Raw genomic sequence first — 17588 nt, forward strand, 5'->3', positions numbered from 1 at the left:
CTGACACTTTACCTACCTCTCCCATCTCAACTTTACTCACCCTTCTTAAGTCCTCTAGCTTTGTGCACACTTCTGAATCTGAGCTCTTCTCCACCTCAGGCCCTATTTACTGACATTTCTCCTTGCCTACAAGATTCTTCCCAAAGGTATCTATGTGGTCGACACCTTCATATCATTCATGTTTGAAAATATATGTCTCTGAGAACGCAGAGCGATTTTGAGACTTCCCCACTAAAACAACCCAACCCTTCCTTCACTTTTCCCTTCCCCTTATCTTCTTTTTTCTTCATATTACTTGTCATTACTCAAAATCACATTCATAATGTATTTGGTAATAACTTTCATAAGGTCAGAGATTATGGCCCCTTGTTAACTCTCTTCAGTGCCTGGATGGTGCCAGCTATAATGGGAAATGTTCAATAAATATTAACCAAGTGAATTAATTCCCTTGCGCTCCATCATTTTCTGATGTCATGATGCTCATGAGGTCAGTGGGGCAGATCCACATGCCAATCCTGTCAGATTCCCAATAGACTGGTTAACTTCACTACCCATTTGTCTTTGGGAAGACTGCCCATAGTAGCCTTTGCTTTCCCTGTGGAAGCAGACATCCACCTTGGTGCTATTGCTTTCTTACTTCCTCCTGCCCAGAGATGGCATGGGATTTTCCCTGATTTATTTTCCCTTTAAGATCACACATTTTTCTTCACATCTCATGATCTCCTTTCTTCATGGGCTAAATTTCACTTACCTAAGTAGAACTTCAGGAAGCTTTGAACTTCTGTTGTGATGCTCTGTATTTTTCCTGCCAAAATGTAACTATGAAATACTTTCTGGACAAGAGTTAAATCATTAAGATTAAGTACTGAGAATAATTACTATATTAAAATCCCATGCCACATGGAGATGCACAAATGGAAAGCTGCCCCCTGCTTCTTTTGCTCATCACAATTTTGGAAACTTTCTAGATGTCCCCAAGAATTCTGTTTTTAAGAGACAAAGGCTACTGGCACACAGCTCTCTTTTGCCCTCTAGGTATTGTCTACGCATCATCGCAGTGCTAGTTGCTGGCAAGCCCTGACATTTGTTAACTCAGATGGAAACTTTGGAATCATTACTGATCGTGCTTATTTTTAAAACCTGTGGGAATGAGGTGGCATGCGTATGGAAAGGAAAGTCTGCTGCTTCCAAGAGCCTGACTTCTCAACAGTGGAAAAATCAAATAGATGAAGCCTGTCTAACACAGAAAAGCTAAAAAGCAAGCACTTATCCGTAGCAGCTCTTCAGGAAAGACCACCGAGGTTCACATGTTCATTTTTTTATGGGTTTATTTAAACTTTTTTTAAAAATTTTATTTATTTACTTATTTATTTATTTGAGAGCGACAGACACAGAGAGAAAGACAGATAGAGGGAGAGAGAGAGAATGGGCGTGCCAGGGCTTCCAGCCTCTGCAAACGAACTCCAGACGCGTGCACCCCCTTGTGCATCTGGCTAACGTGGGACCTGGGGAACCGAGCCTTGAACCGGGGTCCTTAGGCTTCACAGGCAAGCGCTTAACCGCTAAACCATCTCTCCAGCCCTATTTAAACTTTTCATTGACAACCTCCATACACATGCATAATGTACCATGACCATAATCCCCCTCTACTACCCTCTTTTGTCCCCCTCCATTATCTCCAATCCACTGAACCCCTTCTTTCTACCCAGTCCCTTTTCTATATTGATGTATTTTTTACCTTCATATTATGTAGGTCTCGTGCGGGTTGCCACTCTGAGGTCATAAATGCAATCACCACTTTGCATCTATAAGATGCATGCCAAAGCACTCTTCCCCATCCTTGTGCCTTTACTTTTTTTTCTGCCACCTCTTCTGTATTGGTCCCTGAGCCTTGGAGGATGTGATAGAGATGTCTCATTTAGTACAGAGCACTCCACTGTCGCTTCTTTTCAGCACTTTGATGCATTTTAAGTCTTCCCAGTAGTCACCACCATCTGCAAAGAGAAACTTCTTTAGCCAAAAGTGAGAGAAGCGCTAATATATGGGCATAAATGTAAATATTGAAAAATTTGGAAAGCATGATACATTCAGTTAGCCAAACAATAATAGTAGCTTCCCTCTTAGAGCTTGTGACCTTCCCAACAATAAGTTTTAGACTAGGTTTTCAGTACCAGAGATGAATTCTCTCCCATGAAGCTGGCCTCAAATCCAATCTGAAAGCAGATGGTTACCCCCATAACAGACATGCCATTATTTCACTAGTGGGTACATCTTAATCCAGCTGGCCAATTGTGTAGCTTACAGGGTCCACTGCTGGTTAAGACTGCTGAAGACTTTTTCTCCCCCAGCAGGTGGCATGGCAAGTTTTTAGCACTATAATAGCTAATTAAAAGGGAAGAGACTTCCAGCTCAGCTCTAGCCTTATTCCTCAGTGTTCTGCAACTGTTCATTCACATGTTCTAAAAGCATCTATTCATCACAGAAACATGCATGGAAATGATAGCTCTCTGATTATTTAAAAGGCAATATAATATATGTACATAAAACATTTATATAATAAAATATATAGAATGGAATATATATAAGGCAATATAATAATATAAATTTAATATTCTGTGGTAGTTTGAATGTGAACGTATGTCCCCCAAAGCCTGAGGTATTTTTGGTTAATCTTGCAACGTAAGTCTCCAATAGCCTGCTTGAGAAGGTGTCACTGGAAGCAGATTTTATAGCCCAGCCCTAAGGTATGTTCAGACTAGTTCGAGCTCTAGTTGTGTTTGCTGGCTATTTGGTGGTGTCTTTCTGCTATGCATATATGGAAGTAAGCCAGCTTCTTCTGCCATTGTTTCTCCTGGATTCTGTGAGCCTGAAATAAACTCTTTCCTCCCATAAGTTTCTTCTGGTCAGGTATTTGTCCCCGTACTGCAAAGCTAATTGCAACAGTAAATTTGGACTGAGAAGTGGGACCATTGCTGCAATGAATCTGACCAGGTGGGTTCTGATCTCGTGGAATTTGTGTACTGGAGGATTATGGAAGGATTTGGTATTGTGGACTGGAGATTCCTTGAATTGTTGTAAGGATAGGTTGATGGAATATTCTAGTGAGAGTTTGAAAATTATAAATGCAGAGAGAATTGACAATGAAGATGTGGCTCATGAACTTTTAAAGGGAAAAGTAAAAACTTTGTTAGAGCTGGGCTACTGGCATAAAGGCTGGCTATATCTTCTGCCCATGTCCAGAGAGTCTGATCAAAGTTGAATTTTAAAATTACTCATTGGTGTGCTTAGTGGAAGGCATAGAACAGAAAAATATGAGAGATGTATGGTTTATCACAGGAAAAATTCAAGCAAGTTTAAAATCACCTACAACTTACTAAAGGTGCAGTTGTTAAGTAGATTACCATCAGTGGGCCAACTGCTTTGCATTGGAACAATGAAAAAAAAAAATGCCCAAGGGTGAAATCTACCCATGGAAGCCTAAATGAATAAGAATACAAATACTTTTAAAAGGAGGTGATTTGAAGAAAGCATCCTAAAGGAACATGCTGCTCTTCAAGGTCAAGATTTACTTCCCCGCTGGATGTACAAATTTGGCTATGCCACACACCTGGTACTGGTTTTAGAAGCTTGAAAAATGCAGGGAAGCAGATCATGAAGTAGTCATGGTTCCAAGTATGTGAAGCAAGACAGATCCCTGTGCAGAGGTCCAGCAAAGCCATTACATGAAGCTAAACCAGATCCAGAAGCTGCTGCTGAGATTCAGGATGGAAAACAGGACCAAATAAGGCCAAATAAGGCCACCGTATGGAGTTGTAAAGATGGACCATGGTTTGCAGTGCAGACACAAGGAAGTTTTAGATGTACCAGGACATTGGAACAGTTGTCAGGAGAGCTGCTCAGTCAGTCCAGCTAAAGGGACAAACTGGCATCCAGAAACTTTCATCACTGGTTATGATTGTTTGTTGGACTTGAACTGCAGATGTCTGATGTCTATTTGTTGATTATTATTTGCATTGATCCAATCTCTCCTTGTTATGCCTTTTTACAATGGAAATGTTTACTCTGTGCCACTGTGTTAGAAGTGCTAATTTCTGTTTTGATCTTACAGGACTAACAGTTAGGAGATAATCATTTAAGACTCAGATGAGACTTGGGACTTTTAAACAATGTTAAGGTTGGACTGAATGCATTTTTCACTGTGAGATGATAGTGAGTCTATGGGGGCCATGGAAAAAATGTGATAGTTTCAATGTGAATATATGTCCCCCATAGCCTGGGGAATTTTTTATTAAGCTTGCAACTTAAGTCTCTAGCAGCCTGCTGGGGAAGAGGCATGTCACTGGTGGGAGGTAGAGGGATAGATCTTAAGTCCAGCCCTAAGGTGTGTTCAAAGCAAGCGGACTCTGGTCTTTGTGATTGCTCATGTTGGTTTTTCTCTCTCTGTGTTTGGATCTATGGACATGAGCCAGTTTCTTCCACCATTAATTGTGCTTCCCTTGGATTCTGTAAGCCTAAACCAAATCTTTCTTCCCATAAACTGCTTCCCCATAAACTGCTTCTGGTCAGGTGTTTGTCCCAGCGATACAAAGCTAACTGCAACATAATCCTTCCCTTTTTACTAAACAGCTCACTGTAATATCTATGATTTGCTATCCACATGTACACATAATAATAATAGTAGTAAAAATTTCTAATCTATCTGATTTCTGAATTCAACCATAGGAGTTAGCTCGCAAATTTCAAAACAATACTAAGAGCAATCATCATTTTTATTGGTTAACCAGGACTGTGTATTAATTCTCTAGAAATAGATTTGAGAAGTTGTGTCCTCTGATCATCTCTACTGAGATTAGCTCCATCTCTTAAATTTTATTTAGAAGAATGGAATATAGTATTTGTGATTCTGTCATTAAAATAAACACACAGAAGTAAAATATAATTGAGATGAACCAAGGAATTATACTGTAACTCTTCAAAGGACAAGTTAGCTTCTTTCTGTTTGCTTTGAAGGTCATAGATGAAAAACTGAGAACATAAAAATAGTGAAATTAGGTAACTAGCATAACTCTTCAGACTGAGTTAGTTCATTTTTATTACCTTTACCTACCTTTCCCCGGATATGAAATAAAGATTATATTGGCTTGGTATGGTATCAAAACATAACACTCAAAACTTTTTGTTTGGGCTGGAGAGATGGCTTAGTGGTTAAGCGCTTGCCTATGAAGCCTAAGGACCCTGGTTCAAGGCTTGATTCCCCAGGACCCACGTTAGCCAGATGCACAAGGGGGCGCACGCGTCTGGAGTTTGTTTGCAGTGGCTAGAGGCCCTGGCGTGCCCATTCTCTCTATCTGTTTCTTTCTCTCTGTGTGTCTGTTGCTGTCAAATAAATAAGCAAAAAAAAATTTTTTTTTAACTTTTTGTTTGAGAGAGAGAGAGAGAATGGGCATGCTAGGGCCTTCATCTGCTGTGAATGAACTTCAGATACATAAGCCCCGTTATGGTACATGTGTGACATTGCGTGCTTGTGTCATTGTGCATCTGGTTACATGGGGCCTAGAGATTCAAACATGAGTTCTTGGGCTTCACAGGCAAGTTCCTTAACTGCTAAGCCATCTCTCCAGCCTGCAAAAATATTTTTTTAAACAAGGTCTTGTGGAGCCTCTTGGTCTGAAACTTGCTACGTAGCCCAACCAGGATGAGTGCTGCCATCAGATGCAGGCATGTAAGGAAGATACCTGATTAGTCAATGAACAAAGAGGCTCATTCAGGAGGGGCCAGATAACCAGGTATGCTGAGCTGAGGAAGAAGTACGATGTTGCTGCCAGGGAGTGATGCTTGCAGCCATCTTGGATGAGTCTGGATGAGATGCAGGTTCTAGTCCTGCCAGGACCAGCAAGGTGGTGGTATCTCCTTGTTTCTGGGCCTTAGCTCTGGATAACTGCCTATAAAAAATGTTTTCTCCTATTTCTCCTTTACTAGTAAGCCAAAGCCTGACTGAATGAGGAATCAGGTCTCTGAGGATTCCTTCATATATTTTTTGATAATTTTGTGTATGTATAAAATGTACTTTGATCATATTCACTTCCCCTATCAGGCATGAATTATTTAATTGACTATTGTGGCAAAAACTGTGGTGAGTTTTGGGGGAGGGCCTGGGGCAGCCAAGTCTGGGGGATCACGTAGTTGAAGATCCTCAAAGAATTTGGAGCAAAACCCCTTTCCCAAATCACATAAAAATGTTATACCTGGAAGTGTCATACCATGCACACAGGTTGAGAACTACTCTCGGCATTGTTGGGAGCTTTACGAAGCTGAAGAAGAAAGGAAGAGAAAGGAGATAATAAGCGTATTTCCTCTAGCATCTTTATTTTTTCCCTTCCAGTTCTCTGTCCTTGGTGTTATCCCACTCAACTTTCAAGTTTCAATTCAAATGTCATTTACAAGATTAAATCCTTTTCTCTCAATAAAAACCTCACAACTAATCATTCACATTGTCCTTACCTTGCCTTCAGTGTAATTATGTGTGTGTTGGCTATTTACCCAGTCTGTTTCTCACACTACAATCTAAAGTCTCCAATACAGAGACCTTACCTTTTCACTCACAATTTTTCTTCCTAGCAACTAGAAAAATATTTGAGGCCAAATAAATATTTTTGAATAAACAGATGGAGAGATTAGTTTGATTTTAAAATTATACATGTTACATAAACAAAATGAAAGGTTAATTAAGCTGGCTTCATAATTTATCTACTTACAGTAAGGGGAAAAGAGCTATAAGTAGGAAAGGAGAGGTAATTACTATAGCTAGCATTAATTGAGTCCTTACCAGGTTAATTGTCACAATGCTGAAATGCTTCAAATACTGTCACAACCAGAGCCTAAGCTCTTTTTAAAAAGAAATTACTGGGGGCTGGAGAGATGGCTTAGCAGTTAAGGTGCTTGCAGCAAAGCCAAAGGACCCAGGTTCAATTCTTCAGTACCCATGTAAGCCAGATGCACAAGGGGGCGCATGCATCTGGAGTTTGTTTGCAGTGGCTAGAGGCCCTGGCGTGCCCATTTGCTCTCTGTCTATCTCCTCCTCATTGTATTTGCTTGCAAATACATTTTTAAAAAGTGTTTAAAAATTACTAACCCATGTAAATTGCACACATGAATAGTTTGGTATGGCATTTGCATGCATGTGCATGGTATGTACTGAACAAATCCATCTCCCCTTTTCCACCCTCCATACATATACCATTCCTCATCCCTAGTACTCACTACTCTGCCTTCGAGTCAGCTGTCTTTAGATCCCACGTATAAGACAGTGTGCATTGCTGGTCTTTCAGGGCCTAAGTCTGAGCTCTTGACTTCCAGCTCGTCTTTACACATTTAATCTATCTTGCATACACTTCCTTCCTCTGGGGTGATGTGCTGGTAGATATTTTGTACTCTCGTTCAGAATTGGATTAAAGATGCATAAGAACAAAAATAATTCATTAGAAGATGAGAGATAAGAAAAACTGCTGCAGACATTTTCTGGTTACCTATTCTATGAGCAGATGGTGTGCTTCTGAGAAATATCAAGATATATGGAGGAAAACATTTAGGCAACTGATGTTTATGTGGGTGCTGATGTCTGGCTACAGCACAAGCCTGTTGCTTCCTGGCATCTGCTGTATTCTACTCCAAGTCTTCCCTCCCCACCCACAAAAAAAAAAAAAAAAAAAATGCAGCTGATAAAGTTACATAAATTGTGGCATCACAGATCAGCAGTTTATACTACTCAAAAGTATGTTCTTGTAGACACTGTGACAGAGTAGAAATTACATAGACTTATATCCTGAGCAAGTTTACTTATATCTTTTTGTTTCCTTTTGATACAGGAATTTGAGGGTTTCTCACCAAGGCACCAGAAATTTTGAATTGTCCCCGGATTCTTGTCTTATGAATTTGAGAAATGAAGTCCACAGACCAGAAGAGAAGGTTCAGAAAGATTTATTAAACCTTGGAGCTTTAGGAGGAAGAGCTATAATAGTTTATAGCTTTAGGAGGGAGAGCTTTAAGAGAAAGGGAGCATAAGGAAAGGAAGAAAGATATTGAGAAACCCAGAAGTTAACAGAAAGAAAGAAGACAGAGTTCTTTCCCAGGGAGGCAAGATGAGTGTTGAGAAGCCCTGAATGCAAGAGAAGGAAGCAAAGCAGAGCTTCCTGTCCACAGAGGCAAGAGCTGGGTTGAGAAGCCCACCTTGAAGCTCAGGTTGAAAATTTTTGGTTTTTCGATTTTTGTTTATTTTTATTGTTTTATTCGGCAATGACAGGCAGAGAGGAGGGGTGGGGAAATGGGTGCACCAGGGCCTCCAGCCACTGCAAACAAATTCCAGATGCATGCTCCACCTTGTGCATCTGGCTTATGTGGGTACTGAGGAATTGAGCCTTGAACCAGGGTCCTTAGCCTTCACAGGCAGCCACTTAACCACTAAGCCATCTCTCCAGCCCCTCAGGTTGAAAATTTTTATGTGACTCCCATGGATGGGAAGCCGATCTAGTCAATGTAATCCTGAAATCTCATGTGTGTGGTCATGATTTCTGGAAAAAGGTAATCTTCCCAGAAATCTTAATTCTCTAAGAAGGGCCTTCTCAGAAGGGGGTGGAAGGACTCTCTAAAGGGGCAGAGATAAGAAAAGGCCAGACTCCTCTGTAGTTTCTGCCCTGTGGTAATGTGTAATGACCTAGATTTCCCCTTACAGGCCTAAGAACAATTTCTACATTTAGTCAAGAGAAATCTATTCACTTTGGGGTCCTGTCACCCCTAAACTGCATACCCAATTTCTATCTCCTATACTATAGCTCATATGAGCCAGTCCATCAGGGACTGAATTCCTTCATATTGCCTTGGATTATACAACTTTTTTCTCAAGGACAGAGAAGTAGTTATGTTACTCAGTTTTTCTCCTTCCATGGCTAAGACTGATCCCATCTGACCTTCCCCTATGTCCCTCATCCTCACAAGCCAGTTTGTAAGAGGCTCTCTCATTTCTTTTTATTATTATTATTTTTTAAAAATATTTTTGGGTTCATTTTTATTTATTTATTTGAGAGTGACAGAGAGAGAGAGGCAGATAGATAAAAAGAGAATGGGCATGCCAGGGCTTCCAGCCACTGCAAACAAACTCCAGACACGTGCACCCCCTTGTGCATCTGGCTAACGTGGGTCCTGGGGAATCGAGCCTCGAACCGGAGTCCTTAGCCTTCACAGGCAAGCACTTAACTGCTAAGCTATCTCTCCAGCCCTCTCTCATTTCCTGTTGAAAAGGTGGCCCACACATATAATCCCAGCACTTGGGAGGCAGAGGTAGGAGGATCTCCGTGACTTTGAGGCCACCCTGAGACTACATAGTGAATTCCAGGTCAGCCTGGGCTAGAGTTAAACCCTACCTTGAAAAACCAAAAAGAAAAATGTCTCTCCCAATTCATGTAATTCAGAGGCAGTCAACTTCTCATTGCTGGCAGAAAACACCCAACAAAGAGCAGCTTGTGGGAGGAAAGGGTGTATTTTGGCTTACAGACTTGAGGGAAAGTTCCATGATGACAGGGGAAAATGATGGCATGAGAGAATGGTGGAATCACCTCCTGGCCAACATCAGCTGGACAACAGCAGCAGGAGAGTATACCAAATGCTGGCAAGAAGGAGTTGGCTATAACACCCACAAGCCAGCCCCCAACAATACACTGCCTCCAGCAGACTTCAATTCCCAAATTGCCACCAGCTGGAAACTTGAATTCAGAACACATAAGTTTATGGGGGCACTAGAATCAAACCATCACACAGAGTATTCCCAGTTTCTCATAGTTTCTGTAATGGGCCATTATCGAGACTTCTATCTGTATGCTGAGTGATGGATTTTCCTCTTCTTATATATTATAGGTCAGGCATGAGGAATATCTGCTATCAGTTTTACCTTTCTCTATCTCCATTGTTCAATTATTCTTATAGGCTTAAAGATTTTGGATCCCAGGAAGGGCTTCTTATCACAGATTTAATTTACTCTTTCTCCTGAATCCTGCCAGCTGTAAAAAAAAAAAAAAAAGAAAGAAAGAAAGAAAGAAAGAAAGAAAGAAAGGAAGGAAGGAAGGAAGGAAGAAAAAAAGAAAGAAATAAAGAAAAGAAAAGAAAATTGCAAACCCACTCCACCATCTCATTTTCCCCTTTCTCCATTGTTCCTGCCAAATCAGAAGTAATGGAGAGGATGCCATCACCCTGTTCTTTTTCCCATTGTAATTTCTCCTTTACACAAGGATCTTTCTGAGCAGATAGCTGAGCCTCAGTTGGATGCTTTATTGACCACAACAAAGGCCACACAATTGGCACCGCAGCCTTATGATCATCTGCATTCTACTACCTCCAGCAACTGCAATATATTCTCTAGTCATCAGTCATTTGGAAGGCATACCTATAATCAGGTTGCAGAGCTCATTCATAACAGAGACATGCCACTGAGGGAAAGAAGAAAGGCTGATAGGCAGTTAAGGAGAGGAATTTGAGCTGTAGGGAGATCACCGTGACCTTGTCCTGTCTAGGTCTTAGAAGCCTCCAGAGAGAAGATGCTGTCCCAACCCAGTAGCCCATAGCCAAGGCTACTAATGAGCAAATGTTTCTGTAAGGTTCTCCCTCTCCTTCATATTCCAGAGCCAAGGCCACTAGTTGAGGGAGTGTTTCTGTGCCCGTGGCCTGAGATGAAGGTGGAAGGACCAACAAGAAGACCACTTTCATTCTTGTGGACAGAAGCAGGGCATACCATGAACTAGTAACTAAGAATGTATGGACAGGACTGGAGAGATGGCTTCGCAGTTAAGACACTTGCCTTTGAAGCCTAAGGACCTAGGTTCGATTCCCCAGATCCTACATAAGCCAGATGCGCAAGGTGGCACAGGCATCTGGAGTTTGTTTGCAGTGGCTAGAGGCCCTGGTGTGCCCATTCTCCCCCCCCCCCACACACACACCCCTCTGTCTCTCTCTATGTAATAAATAAATATAAATATTTTTTAAAAGAATTTATAGACAGGTGAGACCATATGGCAATAGACATGACATAGGCTGGGGAAGGGATCATGATCCTAGATATAAACTGGTGGTCAGAGGGAGATCAAGCTCAGGGGCCCCTTCCTGCCCCCAAAGGAGCTTTTGCTTTCTTTAACTTTTACATGACTAAACTCTACTTGCTTCCTATAACTCTCACTCTATGATTCTTTATTGTGTGGCGAGAAAGAAAGGAACATGGGAATTCCTAGCATTCTCCCCAGAAATGCTCCTCATCTGAATGCCCTTTCACCTATAGCGAGGGGCACACAACCACCAGTACAGCAAAGAGGCACACCATCCCATACCCACCACATGGGGAAAGACGGCCATTTAAGACTTGTCCCCACAGATACTCTACCCTCACAGCTGGTCAGCTTTCGTTCCCTGCTCATTACAGGATTCCTCCCAACTCATCTCGGGTTCTGTCAACCCCTGTTCTGTTCAGATCCAATTGTGTTGTGTGACTTTTCCTAGGGAGCTTTAAGAAAACTTTTTTAATTCATCCCAGACAGGACACACCAATGACAGATCAAAGAAGCAATTACCAAGTTTAGCTTAATGAACCAACCAGTTTGTTGGTGTTGCTAAAAGCCGTACGGGCGAGGCTGACTTATAGGAACATAGGTGACCCAAAGGCATTTTCATCACTGAAAAGCCCACCCCAGCATGAGTGACTTCACAAGATGCATCACTGACGGGCCCTGAGTGACTTGCAGGCCACTCCAAAGAAGAGCCTCTTCCCTCCCATCAACTGTTTACTGATTACGTAACCATGAGAACAGCTTTGTCTTGGAACTTTTTTTTTTTTTAAGTACTGGAAACTTTCATAAGAATTTTGTGAGCTTCCTGAGATATAAGCCGCCTCCCGCCTCTTCCAAGAGAGAATGTTTCAACTGGGAAGAAATAGCAAACTCATGTAATCAATTGATTTGCTTAAAGCCCGTGATGCCCAGATTGCAGCTATCTTTTCATTCCTGTAAACCCACTTCATACGATGTCTGGTACGTGGGGGGTGCTCAGTGTGGAGGAGGTGTGCCGGATGGCTGAATGGATGGTTTCTGATGAAGGCTGCTTATCACCTGGCTTTTTACTTACACAGAAGTTTCATTGAGATTTCATTGGCAGTCCAGCTTGGTGATATTTGTTTGATCACTACATCGTTGATAGTGATGGATGTAGTTTGGGGTCTGTAGTTCTACACTGGTCTTTACATAAATTAGCGTGAGATGTCATTCTAATGTGAATCATGCCTACTTCATTGTTAAACCACTTCATGAAACCCGCTCCTGGGGTTTCGGGTGGGGAAGAACTAATGTGAATGTTTTGCTGTTAGCTCCAAGTTCTGATGGCACTGAGAAATAGCCAAAAGCTTTGAGAGCCATTGCGCTGGAAGCAATGCCCTTTGGTTGTTGTTGCTGTTTCAAAGTATACTGGGAAAGTGATCTAGCAGTGAGCTACATCCCAGCCTTTCATGATCCACCTGCACCAGGCTCCTGAGTAGGTAGAACGCGTCTGTACCACCAATCCTAACTAACACATACCCTTTGTAGATGACAGTGGCATATCTAATTTGGCTGACACTTTTTGGCTCAAGCAACATAGACATTTCTTTTTTTTCTTTCTTTAATTCTTGAGTGCTCTCTACCACAAGGCTGTACTTCCAGATCACATCTCCTAAGCTCATTTCAGATCTACTTGAAGATATGCACCTTGTTTAGCTATTTCTAAGGCAAAATGTGAGAATAAGAGCTTTCTTCCAGCCCAATGCAAGGCTTCTCTGGTATGCATCAGGATCCAGGGTCGCTGATCTGTACTCAACAGCTTCATATGCAGAGATGGACCAATTAGCCTCAGTGTTTCTGAGCACTAAATCAAGAAAGATCTGATTCCCGAAACTCTCATTTTAAAACCATTTCACTAAGGGCAGCATTAAGGTAATTTAGGTAAAAACAAAACTTAAACAAAACGAGGAAAGGGGAATGTTAATTACTTTAGGGAATGTCAAGCTCCCTCTTCAATGAGCGATCAATGGTTATTTGTTCTAATTGCTCTTTAGTGACTATTTACTGGCACATTATGCAAACTGCTCTATAGAATTGCTGATTCAGAGATAACAGAAAAACTGTAAAACTACCAATAAATTCACCAGATGTGGAGAATCCTTCTTAATCCCTTTGTCAATTTTTGAGCAAAGTTATCAAGGAATGTAATGACCCAGTTAGACTACACCCCAGCCTTTTACTCTGATATGTGCTGGAAATTTTAACCTGCAAGTCTTACATAGGTTGACCCATTATGCAAAGTTGAAAAAGGTGACTAGATTATTCCTGACACTCTAGCAAGTCCTATAAGAGAATTTTATCAAGCTGTGATGCCTAGTTATCTCAAAAAAAAACCCACAGGGAAGTTTTATGTGAAAGTGTTTGCAAGAGAAAATGTGTGGGGCTATTTTTTTTTTTTTTTGATAAAAACTGTTAGGATTTTATTCCTTATTTTTCCTCTTTTTTTCTGAGAAAGAACTTGCTATTATTATATACAGTATTAATGCGAACGACACAGCTCTCAACTCAAAGGAGTTAAGAGCTAAAAATGAGTAATTGTGGCCCAGGAGCACAGAGTTAGGTTATCCCAATTCCATGTTCCAATGTGTTAATGATTTCATGAAAGTTTTATAGTTAGAGGATGGAAGAAAATCATAAATTGGGATGGGCATGGTGGCGCATGCCTTTAATTGCAGCACTCAGGAGGCAGGGGTAGGAGGATCGCCCTGAGTTCGAGGCCACCCTGAGACTCCATAGTGAATTCCAGGTCAGCCTGGGCTAGAGTGAGAACCTACCTCAAAAAGAAAGAAAGAAAGAAAGAAAGAAAGAAAGAAAGAAAGAAAGAAAGAAGGAAGGAAGGAAGGAAGGAAGGAAGGAAGGAAGGAAGGAAGGAAGGAAGGAAGGAAGGAAGGGGAAGGGAAGGGAAGGAAGGAAGGAAGAAAGAAAGAAAGAAAATCATAAATTGGGCCGGAGAGATTGCTTAGTGGTTAAGACGTTTGCCTGTGAAGCCTAAGGACCCAGGTTTGATTCTCCAGTACCCATGTATGCCAGATACACAAGGTGGCACATGCATCTGGAATTCCTTTTCAATGGTTAGAGGCCCTGGCATACCCATGCTTTCTCTCCCTCCCCAACCCCTCTTTCATAAATAAATTAATTAAATTAAAATTCTTAAACTATTAAGAAAATCATAAATCAAGGAATTTTTAAGTTCATTGGCTGACCATCAGGTAGGCAGGTAAGGACAAAGCAGGGAAGTCTCCACCTTGGGCTTCAGATGCTATCTGATGACATTCTTAGCCCTTGGAGAGTCTGGTAGTACATTCACTGTACTATGTCACACCTGATCAATGGATAGCCACCAGGATGTTAGGTCAGACAGAGTTAGGCAATAAATGACTACTAAGGGGCTAAAGGTAGCCCAAGGTAATTTGGCTCTGATCTTGCAACATTCCATCTCTCTGTGATCACAGGAGTTCTGTCAGTCCATTCAGCCTTGCTGGAAGTAGGTTCAGCAGATGCAGTGCTTTTGTGGGAACTTTATTTCACAAAACACACACACACACACACACACACACACACACACACTCACACACAGCCTGCCAACTTTTGCCCTCTGCCTTTGACCTAACTTCTGCAAGTCAGATTTCTCCCTGGATAAGCTTCTTTTCTCCTATTTACACATGACCTCTTTTCCAATCCCCACATCAAGGCCGCCCCTGTGCAACTTCAGCCTGAGTTGTCTTCCAAATGCACATGCTCATATCATCCCCTGTTTTCACTAAAGCTCCTCTAATTTATCTCTTACTTCTCCACAATCAGAGGACAAACTCCAGCAGGGCCAAGAGAGTACTTTGTTCCTGTCAGGCTAAGGAGAGAGTTGTTTGCAGGAACTATTGGAGGAGGCTGTGCGTGGACTCAGACTCCAGCATACGAAGAATCCACAGAGGAGAAACCTAGAGTGACATTTTCTCTAAGCTTCTGCCTTACCCAGTGATCCAGCAAACACTCTGGATCTCTCTCTCTCGCTCGCCCCCCCCACTCTCTCTCTCTCTCTCTAAAAGCACATCCACCGCTACATATCCTTTGCATTCTTCATTGCTAATAAAACCTCTTCCTTTCTTTCTTGCAAAGGCAGAAAGAACTGAGCTAGAAAAAAAGTCTACTTCAGGCTTCATGGGATTCCTGATGTAATTTTACTTTCCTATGGCTCTGTATTATGTATGCGTGCTTCTGTACATGAATTGATTCCGGGTCAGTGGTCGGCAAACATGCTCTCAAATTCTGGGATACTATTTTACTTGCAAACTTCACTGCCTGTTGAACAACTGTGTTATTTGTGTCAGAGAAAATGAATAAATGATGCAGCAGGCCTACCACCTGGGGACTTTTGTGCTCTGCATGCAAGAGGTAGCTTTATACTCACTGTGGCTGAGGTTAGAGAAACTTTGTGCATTAATAAAGCACAGAAATGAACTGCCATTATTCATTTCTAAATTAGAAAAGGAGTTTTCTTACTCCTTACATCCATGTTTGTGACACTAATGAAAACGTGAATGCAATCCAACCACAACTCAGTGATGAACAAATAAACAAGGTGCTGTATACATGTTCATAATCGAAAAATATTCAGGAAGGAAATTTTGACACCTGCCACAACACTGATGAGTCTCAGAGGCATTTTACTGAGTATAGCAAACCAGTTATAAAAGGATCAGTAATATATGATTATGAGAGGTACCTAGGGTATTCAAATTTACAGCTATGGAAAGGAGAATGATGGTACACAGGAGAGGCCAGGCACCACAGGGAGAAAGGAATAGGAAGTTAGTGTTCAGTTAGTGGTCCAAGGGTTTCAGTTGAGAATGATTGACAGACAGCAGAGATGATGGACAGTCATGATGGCTGTACAATGTGATATACTTATGTTGTAGAACCGCTATCTAAAAGTAGGTAAAAGAGTTGATGATATATTACGTAATACCACAAAATTAGTATGGGGAGAAGGTATTGATCACTCTCAACATTTCCCTTCTTCTCAAAAGCAATGAAAACCTGAGCTAGTAAAACCTGGAGGCTCTGGAGATTGCCCAGTGGGTAAAGTGCTTGCTGGACAAGCCTGAAGCCGAAGCACCAAGTTCAGATCACCAGACCCCACATAAAAGCTAGAAGTCGTATGGGCTTCTGTATGCTGAGCTCACCTAGAGAGAAATGGAAAGTGGAGACGTGGGAATTTCCCAGAAGCTTGCAGGCCAGCTAGCCTGGCAGCTGCAGCAATGAACAAAGGAGGGGGAAGGAAAGGTCAGACCTGAAAGTTGTCCTTTGACCTCCACATGCATGAACACACACACACACACACACACACACACACATTGAATAAACAAGCAAACCTGGATCCTACCCATTCCTTCCTTTATCTGACACCAACCTGGGCATTGCACTGACTGGTCATATAAATAAGACACTGCTGATACTAGAATAAAGAATCTCCCCCTTTAGAAAAGCAGCTATTGTAATTACCTTCTTGTCGCTGGGACAAAGCAGCTGATGGGAGGAAAGCCTTGGGTTTGGTTTTGTTTTGGTTTTGGCTTGAGGGGAAGTGTCATACTGGTGTGGCATGATTAAAGCTAGACCTGCCCTCTGCCACAGCACTTGCAGCAGTGGAGTGAACCAAGCTCACACTGCTGACAAGCTGGGGGGACACACATCCTCCCACAAGGCTCTACCTCCCAAGCTGTCATCGGCTGGGGAACAAACATTCAAAACACGTGAGCTCGTGGGAGACGCCGGATTCAAACCACCATGGCGGGAAAATATGCAAGACCATAAGGATAGCGAAAGCCTGAATGAAAAGGGAAAGGCGTAAGGCTGGATACCCTCAAATCATAATTACAGTATCACTCTGCACAAGCTCAGTCCTACACTCATAGTCCTTTACCGACAAAAGAAAACATCTGAATGATTGGGAATTTTGTGGTCCTGGGCATTGAACTCAGGTCCTTAGGCAAGTTACACAATCATTTTACCCCTAAGCTAAATACAGCAAACTGCAAAGTAGAAAAAAGCTTTCATTTTGAGATGCACTGAGGGAAATACCTGGCAAGTGTCTGTGGAGCCTGGAGAAGCTGCGGAAAGTGCTGTGTGTCAATGGAAGGAGCAGAGCAGTCCACACTTTATTGGCACTTTCATCTTTGACCAGCCTGTCCAAAAAAAAATAAAATGTGATTTTATTGTACATTTCTTTATCTTATTTGAATTGCTCGAAGAAAAATCTATTCACACAAAGACCATGATGCTGGGTTTCTCTACAGCATTCTCTCTCATATCTTTGAAATGTGGATTATCTTCTTGCAGACAAAAGAATATCATATGGAAAGTATCAAGGCAATTACAAGAATGTACAAAGTGGTTCTTTTCAGGAACTACTTTTCCATCAAAAATTGGGCAGAGGAGGAAAACTTAACATCCATAGCAACAAAACATTAC

General features: G+C 41.7%; 1 long non-coding RNA gene across 2 annotated transcripts in view; it reads right to left on the reverse strand.

The window, feature by feature from the left end:
- Positions 1-1938: 1938 nt before the first annotated feature.
- The window catches only part of LOC123453344, a 45267-nt gene continuing 29617 nt past the window's right edge, over positions 1939-17588 (reverse strand). For both annotated transcript variants that reach the window (XR_006632744.1, XR_006632743.1), the window contains 2 exons: positions 17199-17302; positions 1939-1994 (listed from right to left, as the gene is read on the reverse strand). This is a non-coding gene — a long non-coding RNA (uncharacterized LOC123453344). The remainder of the gene's footprint in view (positions 1995-17198; positions 17303-17588) is intronic.

The sequence above is a fragment of the Jaculus jaculus genome, chromosome 11 (genome assembly GCF_020740685.1).
Source record: "Jaculus jaculus isolate mJacJac1 chromosome 11, mJacJac1.mat.Y.cur, whole genome shotgun sequence".
NCBI classification, from domain to species: Eukaryota; Metazoa; Chordata; class Mammalia; order Rodentia; family Dipodidae; genus Jaculus; species Jaculus jaculus.